The 14360-nt window shown below is 44.1% G+C and overlaps 1 protein-coding gene across 1 annotated transcript in view; it reads left to right on the top strand.

The window, feature by feature from the left end:
• The first annotated feature begins 3018 nt into the window (after positions 1-3018).
• Positions 3019-14360, top strand: part of LOC126419213 (UDP-glycosyltransferase UGT5-like) — a 62607-nt gene continuing 51265 nt past the window's right edge. Inside the window, exon 1 of the mRNA XM_050086348.1 lies at positions 3019-3069. The gene's annotated coding sequence lies outside the window, so the exon portion shown is untranslated. The remainder of the gene's footprint in view (positions 3070-14360) is intronic.

Raw genomic sequence — 14360 nt, forward strand, 5'->3', positions numbered from 1 at the left:
TGAAACTTCCTGGCAGATTAAAACTGTGTGCCCGACCGAGACTCGAACTCGGGACTTTTGCCTTTCGCGGGCAAGTGCTCTACCAACTGAGCTACCGAAGCACGACTCACGCCCGGTACTCACAGCTTTACTTCTGCCAGTACCTCGTCTCCTACCTTCCAAACTTTACAGAAGCTCTCCTGCGAACCTTGCAGAACTAGCACTCCTGAAAGAAAGGATATTGCGGAGACATGGCTTAGCCACAGCCTGGGGGATGTTTCCAGAATGAGATTTTCACTCTGCAGCGGAGTGTGCGCTGATATGAAACTTCCTGGCAGATTAAAACTGTGTGCCCGACCGAGACTCGAACTCGGGACCTTTGCCTTTCGCGGGCAAGTGCTCTACCAACTGAGCTACCGAAGCACGACTCACGCCCGGTACTCACAGCTTTACTTCTGCCAGTACCTCGTCTCCTACCTTCCAAACTTTACAGAAGCTCTCCTGCGAACCTTGCAGAACTAGCACTCCTGAAAGAAAGGATATTGCGGAGACATGGCTTAGCCACAGCCTGGGGGATGTTTCCAGAATGAGATTTTCACTCTGCAGCGGAGTGTGCGCTGATATGAAACTTCCTGGCAGATTAAAACTGTGTGCCCGACCGAGACTCGAGCTCGGGACCTTTGCCTTTCGCGGGCAAGTGCTCTACCAACTGAGCTACCGAAGCACGACTCACGCCCGGTACTCACAGCTTTACTTCTGCCAGTACCTCGTCTCCTACCTTCCAAACTTTACAGAAGCTCTCCTGCGAACCTTGCAGTTGGTAGAGCACTTGCCCGCGAAAGGCAAAGGTCCCGAGTTCGAGTCTCGGTCGGGCACACAGTTTTAATCTGCCAGGAAGTTTCATATCAGCGCACACTCCGCTGCAGAGTGAAAATCTCATTCACGAAAATGTCTTGTTGACACCGACCTACATAGGGAGAAACGCTCACCACGATAGAATAAGGGAAATCAGAGCTCGTACGGAAAGATATAGGTGTTCGTTCTTCCCGTGCGCTATACGAGGTTGGAATAATAGAGAATTGCGAAGATGGTTCAATGAACCCTCTGCCAGGCACTTAAATGTGATTTGTAGACTATCCGTATAGATGTTGATGTAGACGCTGCAGAGGTTTCGCTGGGAATCCCTTAGCCATCCTCCATACAGTCCCGATCTCTACCCGAGAGATTTTTATGTTTTGGAGCCCTGAAGAAAGACATTCGAGGGCGACGGTTTGCTTCGCACGAAGAAGTCCGCGCCTGGATGCAGTCATGGTTCCTCATGCAACCACAGACATTTTTTTCAGGAAGACACTGACCGTCTTGTCTCATAGTGGAATAAATATATTAACAGTTATGGCGATTACTTTTGAGGTAATAAACAGTTTATTTACTTTTTTCTACCTGTCTCGTATTCATTCGACGGCCACTTATACTTCATGATTCAGCACTTGATAATAAAAGTAGGAGGCACTCTCGAAGTGGCGATTCTGTATCCATGTTTATAAGATTGTTTATTCAAACGGGTTGGCATGAAAATGGATGTGCTAAAACATAAAAAATGTGAATGTACCACAATACTATTAAAATAAAAACAGAATGGAACGTTAAAGCTATACATTTCAGCCGATACGTTTAATACGTGAAATTTGAATCTGGAATGGGATTTTCTTTAAGCAACATAAATAAAAAGTCATCGATATTTTAATTTATTCCTACTATTTGCAATATCGTCTTGTGTGAGAAATTAACTGTCTGGTTCAAAGTACGTATGTTTATCTCCCGGTTCAATTGAGGTAGTTCAGTTGGTTCCATAAGCTATTTTTGAGAAGTGTCTTTCACATCAGGTTTGATGGGACTAGCTCGAGGGAGCAACCATCCCCGAACTTCCCCTCGACATAAAACATATTAACTCACTGCGAGTAGAATGTTACTCTATCAACTAATGTCAGGCATAATTTGTACAAAGGAAACCTAAAGGAAAGACCTGTATCACAAAATTGCAATTGGTAGAGTAATAGCATGTAAACTTGTTGGTACTGTTTGAAATGAGGAATTTGTAACAGTTGTAAGTCAAAGACGAAAGTGTCGATCTGTTACATCAGGACCAACTACTAACATGTGAAAATTTGTGTTAGGGAACAAAATACTTGTAGTCAGAAGACACTGATGAGATGTTGATCGAGTGCTACCTATTGAAATTGAATGTTGAGAGCGGTAGATTCATGAGTATTCTAACACAACAGGACTGCATCAGTTTGCCGATTACTTGTGACGTTTCTCCATTGAGTGTCTTTTGACAGGACGATGTCGTGTTATGGCCACTAATTACAGTCACCGTCACTAAACATTATCACACACGACAATCGGACGCGCAAGTTGTCGAACTAACATCCAGTAAAAAGTAAGCAAGGATCGTAGTCGGTGGGGAAGAGAGAAACCAGAATTTTCTTGCAGCAACATGGAGGACATCAACGAAGCACATCCAAGCATCAATTACAGAGCCAACATTTCTGGGTTGTTTTTGAATGAACAGAACCGTGTCAGACAGAGCTCTCTTTACATCAGTGTTGGTATTCTGAGTAATTTGCAAAACGCATGCAACTAGATATATCAGAAACTGTATCACTTACTCAGTTTCATGACATCTTGTAATTTGATGGATCAGTTACCTCAGACTGCATTGCACTCACTTCAACGTTGTCACACTGACTTCTGTTGGATAACTATGGCATCAGACTGTTTTACACGTGTAACCAACCGATCCACTATTCACAGTCCGCAAGAGATAAAGGGGAACCGCTACTTGCGGATGATGTTAAATTACGACCTGCTTGTATCCCAGAAATAGGAAGACAGTTTGTCACGGGCACATTCCTTGGTAAATATTTACTTCGTCATATCAGCGGGTTCCAGATAAAGATGAACGAACAGCAGAAGTAAGATTTATGTAACTACCACTCTCATTGTTTATCGCTACCAACCGCGTCGTTTCATCTTGAGCAAAGCGCACTGTAGTCGCCCAACCTCGATGCCGGAGTACTGAAGAGGACGGTGAGTTGAGATCGCTGCTCTCAGTAGCAGTAGTTCGATATAACACCTGTTATTGTAGTCTGCTATTAAATTTCTGCAGACCATCGTGCATTTGCTTTGCCAGAGCTCGCGTCCGCAGTTGAAGTTACTCAACTAATAACTGCCGTACTCCTCCGAGATGACGAAAGTCGTGATATAGCGATTGTACATATACAGAGTAGTATCGCGTACGCAAGGTACTCGTAAAAGAGCAGTTCATTGACGAAGCTGTCATTTGTACTCTGGCGAATAAAGTGAAAAGGTTTCTGACGTGATTAAGCCTACAAGACGGAACCTGACAGACGTTGAACACGGAATGGTAGTTGGAGATGGCGCATGGGACAGTCCATTTCGGAAATCGATAGGAAATTCAACATTCCGAGGTCAGCAAGGTCGACAGTGTGAAGAGCGTCTCGAGAATACGAAATTTCAGCCCTTATCTCTCAGTGATCGATGGCCTTCACTTAACGACTGAGAACAGCGGTGTCTGCGTAGATTGTCAGTGCTAACAGACAAGCAATACCGCACGAAATAACCACAGAAATCAATGTGGGACGTAACGACGAACGTACCTGGTTGGACACTGTGGCGAAATGTGACGTTAACGCGCTATAGCAGCAGACGACCGACGCGAGTGCCTTTGATAACAGCACGACACCACCTACAGCACCTCTCCTGGGTTCGTGACCATATCGGTTGGACTCTAGACGACTGGAAAACAGTAGCCTGATCAGATGAGTCCTGATTTCAGTTGGTAAGAGCTGATGGTAGGGTTGGAGAGTGCTGCACAAGCCACGGCGAAATAGATCCAAGGTGTCGACAAGGCAGTGTGCAAACTGGTGGTGGCAACGTAATGGTGTGCGCTGTGTTTACATGGAATGGACTGGGTTCTCTGGTCCAGCTGAACCGATCGTTGATTGGAAATGTTTATGTTCGGTTTCTTGGGAGTATTTTTATGGATGACCAAGCGCCATGTCACAGGGCTCGCGATTGGTTTGAAGAACATTCAGGTCAATTCGAGCGAATGATTTGTCACGAACTCATGCACTGGCAAGAGTTTCGTAATTATAGAAGGCTATAGAGGCAACAGGGCTCAGTACTTCTGCAGGGTCTTCTAATGACTTGTTGACTCCATTCACGTCGAATTGCTGCGTTACGCCAGGCAAAAGGAGGCCCGAAACGAAATTAGGAGATATGCCATGACTTTTGTCGCCTCATTGTGAGGTTGTGTTAGCCTCATTTTCGTAGTTTAAAAGCGAAAGTTTGATAGCAAGCTTCTTCTAGCTTTTTTTTCAAATATTGTTGTTGTTATTAGCCTGAGGAGGGGTTTGATGTCGTCCTTACGTTAGTCTGTCCTTTGTAAGTTACTGATCTCTACAGCCACTTGAACCTACTGTTGCACCCCCAACCCCCCACCCCCTATACCATTTTTACTAACTTCCACGCGTCCCTTCGTGTCAAAATAAGTATTCGGTGATGTCTAAAGATGCGTTCCATGAGCTTATCCCTTTTTTATGTCAAATTGTACAACAGAGCTTTTTTCTTCTCAGTTCTATGTTGCACTTCTGCACAAGTTACTCGATCTACAGGTGTAATTTGTACTTCTGCAACACATTTCGAAAGATTGGACCATTTTATAATCTTCACTATCCGTCGTCAGTATATCATAAACTCCAAATACACACTCTCAGAAAGGAGATGACTTCCTAAAATTGAAGAAATAGTCGTATGGCATGACTGACTGGGGATCCCTCAAGAGGGATATGTAACCTTCTGGTGGAAGTCTTGCATGGACGCCACTTTGGCTAATAGCGTGCCCTCAACCTACACTAGTAATCCCGCCGAGAAAAGGGTACCTACAGTTAAACGTGGAATCCGAATCCCGTTTTGTTCCTGCACATTGTTACATCACTGAGAGGTGAAGATTAGGGTAAAGACAGACTGAAAAATTTCATGGTCTGATCGAGGCCGCAATTTTTCGTTTTCAAGACAAGCACTTTATCACTAGATCAGAAGCCCGACACTAAAACCAAATGTTATGTTCGTCGTTAACATAATTCTCTTTTCAGAAAAGCTTACATTGACGGAAAATAAACCAAAATGAAAGAAAGTTGGTAGAGGTGTGTCTACATTGGAAAGATTACCTCTACTCAAATTTCGTACCAGTCGCATAAGACTAGCGTTAGTAGCGCCACTACGAGGATGAAAATCGGGTTTGCTTTAAATATGCGCTGTGACGGTCGTGGGCTTTAGTTATCTTGGCCGTAATGAGTTGATATTAGTCAAGAATGCCTTCAAGACGACGAAGACGCCAGTATCAACACCTCACTGCGTTTGGACGAAGTCGTGTAATAGCGCTACGTGGAGCTGGATGTTCCTTCTACCATATTGCAAAAAGACTTGACGTGAACGTAGCCACTGTACACGACTGGTCAGGAGAATGTACGATCACAAGAAGACCGGGCTACGAAGAACCACTTGACACTACTGACAGGGCAGATCAACGTGTTCAGCACATGGCACTGGAGCATCCTACTGCACTTACAGCAGCAATTTGAGCAGCAGTTGGCGCCACAGTGACATAACGGTTACTTCACGGACAATTCCGAACCAGACGCCCTGTAGCGCGCATTCCGCTGACCCCAAACCAACGCCGTTCGTAACTTCAACTGTGTCCAGCAAGAACTCATTGGAGGGAGGAGTGGAGGTCTGTTGTGTTTCCTGATGAAAGCCGGTTCTGCCTAGGTGACAGTGTTGGCCGTGTGTTGGTTAAAAGGAGGCCAGGTGAGCTACTGCAACCAACCTGCTTGTGGCCAAACACACACGGGACCTACTCCTGGAGTTATGGTTTAGGATGCGATTTAGTATGACTGCAGATACACTTTCGTGGCTATCCCACGCAACCTTATTGCAAATTTATTCATCATTCTGGTGATTCGATCTGTTGTGCTGCCATTCATGAACAGTATTCCAGGGGTTGTTTTCCAACAGGATAACGCTCGCCCGCATTCCGCTGCAGTAATCCAAAATGCTCTAGATAGTGTCGACACGTTGGCTCGGCCTGTTCGAGAGCAGTCGTTTAATGAACAAAGTAAGAGCATATGGACTATCAGACCAATTGTGTGATTGGATTGAAGAGTTCCTTGATAACAGAACGCAGCATGTCATTCTGGATGGAGAGAAGTCTTCCGAAGTAAGAGTGATTTCAGGTGTGCCGCAGGGTAGTGTCATAGGACCGTTGCTATTCACAATATACATAAATGACCTTGTGGATGACATCGGAAGTTCACTGAAGTTTTTGCGGATGATGCTGTGGTGTATCGAGAGGTTGTAACAATGGAAAATTGTACTGAAATGCAGGAGGATCTGCAGCGAATTGACGCATGGTGCAGGGAATGGCAATTGAATCTCAATGTAGACAAGTGTAATGTGCTGCGAATACATAGAAAATAGATCTCTTATCATTTAGCTACAAAATAGCAGGTCAGCAACTGGAAGCAGTTAATTCCATAAATTATCTGGGAGTACGCATTAGGAGTGATTTAAAATGGAATGATCATATAAAGTTGATCGTCGGTAAAACAGAGGCCAGACTGAGATTCATTGGAAGAACTCTAAGGAAATGCAATCCGAAAACAAAGGAAGTAGGTGACAGTACGCTTGTTCGCCCACTGCTTGAATACTGCACAGTAGTGTGGGATCCGTACCAGATAGGGTTGCTAGAAGAGAGAGAGAAGATCCAACGGAGAGCAGCGCGCTTCGTTACAGGATCATTTAGTAATGAAAGCGTTACGGAGATGATAGATAAACTCCAGTGGAAGACTCTGCAGGAGAGACGCTCAGTAGCTCGGTACGGGCTTTTGTTAAAGTTTCGAGAACATACCTTCACCGAAGAGTCCAGCAGTATATTGCTCCCTCCTACGTATATCTTGCGAAGAGACCATGAGGAAAAATCAGAGAGATTAGAGCCCACACAGAAGCATACCGACAATCCTTCTTTCCACGAACAATACGACACTGGAATAGAAGGGAGAACCGATAGAGGTACTCAAGGTACCCTCCGCCACACACCGTCAGGTGGCTAGCGGAGTATGGATGTAGATGTAGAAGATCTGTCTACATTCGAGTACATTTGGGACATCATCAGACGTCAACTACAGTGTCATCCACAATCAGCATTAACATCCCCGTATTGACCAATCATGTACAACGGGCATGAAACTTCATCTCACAAACTGACATGCGGCACCTGAGCAACACAATACATGCTCGTTTGTACGCCTGCATTCAACATTCTAGCTGTTACAATGGTTATTAATGTATCAGCATTTCACATTCGCAATAGTTTTTCTCGCACTTACATTAACCTACGGTCTTGCAACGTTAATCACTTAGATATGTTACCTAGACGAATGTATTCCCGAAATTTCGTTGCTCTACATTAATTATTTCTTGGTGTTGGGATTTTTTCCTTTAATATATCTTGCTGTTGGTTGTCTATATTTTAGATCTTCTTCTGATAAGAGCCGTTAGGTGTATTTCCCAAATACAGCCGGCAGACAGCAGTCGAACGACGCTGAACCTCGAGCGGCCATTCTAATAAAAGTTCAGGCCGTTTCAACTTGGCGATGTCATTAGCCTTCCCCAAATTGAAACGACTTAACTTTTAGTCGAATGGCAGAATATCCATCATTCGAAATGCGAAATTTTATGTGCCCGTCGGGTTGAGTGGTCTCTAGCGAGTCTAAATGGACTTTCGGTTTAGCGAAATGCATTAACAAGGACGTGAAACACAAAGAACCTGTTCCGTCTCATGTACTGCCCTGCCTCGCGCTGTCTGCTACCACTACACACTGGCGCTACCCAGTCGCTGATGGAGTACTGGTTATTCTTCGTGTTTTACTGTCCCTGTTAAATACATGCGGCTAAACCAAATAACACACTACATTAATTAGGGATCACTCTTTCAAATGGGCACGCAAAATTCCAATTTAAAAATCATTTTGTTTGTAATGGGAAACAAACCGACACTTTCCGTCGACAATGGGCGCCGCACGAAAGAAGTTTGGCCCGACTCAGCCAAACACTGCAAAAACTAAATTGCAAATATCTGCCGAAGCACCAGAGAAAATGCGCCTGACGACTCTTCACAGAGACACACTTCTACGAGTTCGACATCTCCAATACCAGGAATTCACTCGTACAGCAGTGACTGACAGATGTCGAGTGTGAGCACGTTCAATGAGTGTTTTATTGGCCATATACATCTATAGTAGCATAGGTCTGCAAGTACACACTAATGTTAGTCGTACATCTGGCAGAAAGAGACTGATGAGGCAGTTTCCCTGAGATCGTAAACCATACGTGAAGGATGGGCGAGGAGGAAATGTTTCGTGTTGCGCCGAGCTAGACTTCCAGACTCCCGCACTCCAGTGAAGCGCTGTCTGTCATTCCAATTAAAGTTCAAGTCAATTCAACTTGGACATCGCGAGCGACGTTACTAAATTAAAATTCTTGAATATTCACTGGAACGGCCCGTCAACGTTTAGCGTCGTTCAACTCCTCTCTCACAGCTGCATTTGGAATCACTATTTTTTTAATTGCTTTCTTTCATTGGTCTTTTCGGAAAGGTGGAGGGGGGATGCGGGGCAGTAGAAAAGTGTCTACTCTTCAGGCATGTAGATTTTAATAACAACAAATTTGAGAGTCTAACACTGAAAGATGAAAACTTCAGGTTCCACTGTCCTTGTGTGCGAATTAGACAATACAATTTGGAAAAGCGCATACTACATTAATTTCTTACGAATAAGTGATTCATTGAGGTTTATTTAGATAAAACATGGATTCATGAACTTCATACACACATCAAAAAAAGTTTTGCGTCACCTCGGTTTCCAGAGTTCCGGAACTTGTACAGAAAATTGGAATACAGATCAACATAAACATCGTTTCCGCCCTTTTTATTGCTCATGAGACCTTCAGAGGTAGTGGTCCGGATTGCTGTACACACCGGTGCCATTAATACCCTGTAGCACGTCCTCTTGCATTGATGCATGCCTGTATTCGTCGTGGCATACTATCCACAAATTCATCAAGGCACTGTTGGTCCAGATTGTCCCACTCCTCAATGGCGATTCGGTGTAGATTCCTCCGAGTGGTTGGTGGGTCACGTCGTCCATAAATAGCCCTTTTAAATCTATCCCAGGAATATTCGATAGGGTTCATGTCTGGAGAACATGCTGCCCACTCTAGTCTGGCGATGTCGTTATCCTGGAGGAACTAATTCACAAGACGTGTACGATGGGGGCGCAAATTGTCGTCCATGAAGTTGAATGCCACGCCAATATGCTGCCGATATGGTTGCACTATCGGTCGGAGGATGGCATTCACGTATCGCACAGCCGTTACGGCGCCTTCCATGACCACCAGCGGCGTACGTCGGCCCTACATAAAGCCGCCCCAAAATATCAGGGAACCTCCATGTTGCTGCACTCGCTGGACAGTGTGTCTAAGGCGTTCAGCGTGACTGGGTTGCCTCCAAACACGTCTCCGATGATTGTTTGGTTGAAGGCAAATGCGACACTTATTGGCGAAGAAAACATGGATGTCAATCCTGAACGGTCGATTCGCCATTCTGTTCCGCGCTGCATGGTGTCTTGGTTTGCAAAGATGGACCTCGCCATGGGCTTCGAGAGTGAAGTTGCGCATCATGCAGCCTATTGTGTTCAGTTTGAGTCGTAACATGACGTCCTGTGGATGCACGAAAAGCATTATTCAACACGGTGGGGTTGCTGTCTGGGTTCCTCCGAGCAGTAATCCGTAGGTAGCGGTCATCCACTGCAGTAGTAGCCCTTGGGCGGCCTGAGCGAGGCATGTCATCGACAGTTCCTGTCTCTCTGTACCTCCTCCATGTCCGAACAACATCGCTTTGATTCACTCCGAGACGCCTGGACACTACCCTTGTTGAGAGCCCTTCCTGGCACGAAGTAACAATGCGGACGCGATCGAACCGCGGTATTGACCGTCTAGGCATGGTTGAACTACAGACAACACGAGCCGTGTACCTCCTTCCTGGTGGAATGATTGGAACTGATCTGCTGTCGGACCCCCTCCGTCTAATAGGCGCTACTCATGCATGGTTGTTTACATCTCTGTGTGGGTTTAGTGACATCTCTGAACAGTGAAAGGGACTGTGTGTGTGATACAATATCCACAGTCAACGTCTATCTTCAGGATTTCTGGGAACCGGGGTGAGCCAAAACTTTTTTTCATGTGTGTACTATGAATAACTGCTGTCGCAGTAATATTGTAGGGTTCCTGGAGTATTGTCAAACTAAAGTGGCGGCGAGTGTTTAACTGTCGCGTTATTGAGGGCATCGGCATAAGGAGGTAGAGTCTCACTTAAATCACTTGGCATATGACGATCAAGACAGAAATTTGCGACAGTCTCGCCAAGTCGACTAATGTCTGCAGACTGCTAACACAGCGTTCCGCTAACCACAGCGCCTTAAACTCCACAGAAAACACGTAAATAATCTGATATTCGCGTACGAGATTTATCTCTGGAGTGTGTCTAAAACTGTAAAAAAATTCATAATTTCAGTTATGGTAAGAATTATTTCAAAGTTTTTGATATGGTTGGAGTTTTCCTGTCCTGAAAGCAGTTTTAAACTTATCACGCCATATCACCAAACCTGTTAGCCGGCCGGGGTGGCCGTGCGGTTCTAGGCGCTACAGTCTGGAACCACGTGACCGCTACGGTCGCAGTTTCGAGTCCTGCCTCGGGCATGGATGTGTGTGATGTCCTTAGGTTAGTTAGGTTTAATTAGTTCTAAGTTCTAGGGGACTGATGACCTCAGAAGTTAAGTCCCATAGCGCTCAGAGCCAACCAAAACTGTTAAAGTCACTGAAATTCTTTTTCGTTTATTACGATGATACCTTGCTCGGCGACGGATGTTACAGAAGTTGCTTATCGCATTGCGTTTGCTGCGTATAAGCTTCGGAAAAAAGGCTTCCTTCAAAAGTATTTAATTCGAAACAAGGTGAAGTTGAATGTCTCTATCTCCTACAAAAATGTGTACATTCTGGAATTCACACATGCAAACATTTCAAGAGTCAGTTCTTAATTTTAATCAGTGCCAGACTTCCATGTTTTTCTTGAGATAATAGAAATTTTCGCCGCCGAAAAGGCACAACGCTTTGAACAGCAGAAGTGGCAACACAGCGGAAGCCGAAAATTCCAGGTTCTCAGTGGTGTACTGCTAAAGGGGCAGTGTTGACCGGTAGCCGTCAAATGCCAACTACTTCAAATCGTTACAGCACGGAAACGCTGTAACAAATATGCCTGAGAAGGCTGTGTGCAGAATCGTAGTTTGGTGGGAAGGGGGGGGGGGGGGGGGAGGTCTCGGTGCTCGGTGCCTATTTGGGCTAGCGACATTGGGTAAAACGTTTTTGGTTTTTAGCCCTGACCAGCGGCCATTTATATGAATATTCGAATGTCTGTCTTACTGTAGCTACAGATGTTACAGTATATTAAGCATTGTTTGAACAACAAACTGGAGCTAGCGCCAGGGCGACTTTTGCAAATCGATTAATTCCTTTTGCAAAAGATTAATAATTTGTACGTGCACCGCTCGGATTCTATGTTCAAAACAGTCACCCTCCTTCAGATTTTAAGTGCAAAACCGGTCACCCTCTTAACTCTGGACTGGAGCGAGACTGATGGTCCAAATTTGGTGTAGTGGTGTATGGGCATCTCTCTAAGATAAGCTTTAACCTTATGAAAAATCTTACTTTATTTGGATTTTACGTGCAAAAACAAGTTTTTCTGGAAGGTTTTTGAAGGGCGCCGCAACCATAATCTTGTACAAAGCGCTTCAAACTTTGCACAAAGGTAGAGAGATGGATAAAGTCAAAACGATTTTTTTATCCAACGAGCTTTATCCGTTGTTGAGCTATGATGGTTTAAAGTCGAGTTAAAAGTAGAATATAAAATTCGTTCTTACGTGAACTCGATTCGCGCAAACGGTTTAAAGCGAATCAAACAAATAAAAAATGCATTCTTACAATAAAATTAAAAACTCGCTTCCAAAAGCTTAGCCTCCTTCGGATTTTATGTGCAAAATATCACGTTTTACACGTTTTTTACGCGCTTCTTCCATGATCAAATTTATGCGAATCAGTTCAGATTTTATAAACTTACTCGGAACAAGCCTCGGAAGGCCCAAGGCTAACGATAGACCAGCATGTCATCCTCAGCCGATAGGTGTCACTGGATGTGGATATGAAGAGGCATGTGATCAGCACACCGTCTCCAGGCGTTGTCAGTTTCCGTGACCGGAGCCGCTGTTTCTGCATCTAGTAGCTCCTCAACTTGCTTCACAAGAATTGAGTGCAATCCGCTTGCTAACAGCGCTCGGCGGACTCGGACGGTCACCCATCCAAGTGCTATCCCAACCCGAATGTGCTTAACTTCTATGATCTAATGGGCACCGGTGTTACCACAGAGGCAATACCATTGGCCCAAATTTTGTATGAAAGTAGACAAATATACATAATTAATGGTCGTCCTGTTGTTTTGTGAAAACTTTATCCGCTGCCACGATATAAGCAACATGGTTGGAACGGCAATAGAAAATCCTATACCGTATCAGTCGGCGCCCGATTCAACAAAAGTTTACATTGGTTTCAAAGTTATGGCACTCTAATGTCAAACTTATGGCAGTGTAATAAACGTTGGGAACCAGAATGAAAAATGCTCCTATCGTAGCACAAAAAAGGAGAATATATCCTGGGCACAGTTAGTGATGAAAACTAAGGAAACTAGCTTTTCGTCTTATCTGGCACGTTCAAAGACATTTCGGCCAAAACATCTTGACTCATTGGGGTTTATTAACGAGTTAAGCCTATTTCCCCAGCGCAGTGAGCTCTCTTAGCTACGGGGTGTTTGCACACCTGAATCTCGCTACTTATATGTTGAAGCCCCTGATTATGTGCCCAAGATCGAGAAAATTCGCCAGTCACTGTAAACATTGTGTGATATCATGTGGCTCGAGAGCATACATGTAATAGCTAAAAAAGTTTTTCTGTGGGGATAAAATTTCTGGGGGTGGATATGTTCTGGAGGGGTTGGACGCTAAAATAATTTTGCTAGAATATGTCAAGATGTGTTGATTCAAATGTCTTTGAAGCTGTTAGATAAGTTGAAAAGCTAGCTCCCTTATTTCACATCCCTAACTATGCTCAGTTTTTTTCTGCTACATTTGGAGCATTTTTCATTCTGGTTGGAACATATCTAACAAGTAACTGAGGACGACAGATTCATGTGCTAGTCAGAGGCGACGAGGATGTCGAGATCAGCAGAAAATTACCCGAAAAAGATACGTTTGGGAGAAAGAAGTCGAGTACGGATAACAAGGTGGAATGGAATTCATTGTTTACAGGAGCAGTAAAACTTGATGTTAACGGAAATCTATGCATCACTTGCATGAGTACAACCAACCATTATTTATTTTTGTGTCATTTTCATTCTGTCCAGTAGGAGGAACGCAGCTTGGAGCGTTTGATACGTAAAATGCTTAAAATATATTGACCATAGTAAAAAGCATTACCTTAAGCTTGAGGAGAAAGTAATGTGAGAGACTTTGAAAGTGTGAGAACGTTAGCGCTGTGGGCTGCTGCTATCACTTCTTTGGTGAGGAATTTGGATGCAAATGGGATTGTAGATGAATATTAGAAAGGGTGTGAGGTGGGCTTTGGCGAGGGTCGAAAGACAGGACTTGGAGGCAGGAAATGTGTAGGGTTGTACATCGGTGTCCAAAATTAAAGCAACAAATGGAAATTTTACAAGGTTGCGTTTATTGTGCCACAAAGCAGTATAAACGTGCGAGGGGCCGGGGCAAGCAGTGTATTTAACACTAAATTCTTCTAGAATCTTCATATGGAAATGATGCTCTAAGCCCCCCCTTCTCTAACTCCGACTTTTGCTGTTGCACATGGATTAAGGAGAAACGCGAACTGACTGTAATCGACCCTGCAAGTGGAGTAGAAAAGAGATTGGCACCTACAATAATGTAATTTGATAGAAAATAATTTGATAAAGTGAAGTTTCATAAACATAGTGAAATATGAAAGGGTTGCTCTACCGATCTAAAGAATGAAAGTTCTGTCCAAAATAACAATTTGATTTATTATGACTAAACTCAAAATAATACACAAAGCACATGAAACATTTACAACACGTCAAATTGGATACTCAAATAAATGCTGTGAAG

Source organism: Schistocerca serialis, chromosome 9, assembly GCF_023864345.2.
Source record: "Schistocerca serialis cubense isolate TAMUIC-IGC-003099 chromosome 9, iqSchSeri2.2, whole genome shotgun sequence".
Classification (NCBI taxonomy): Eukaryota; Metazoa; Arthropoda; class Insecta; order Orthoptera; family Acrididae; genus Schistocerca; species Schistocerca serialis.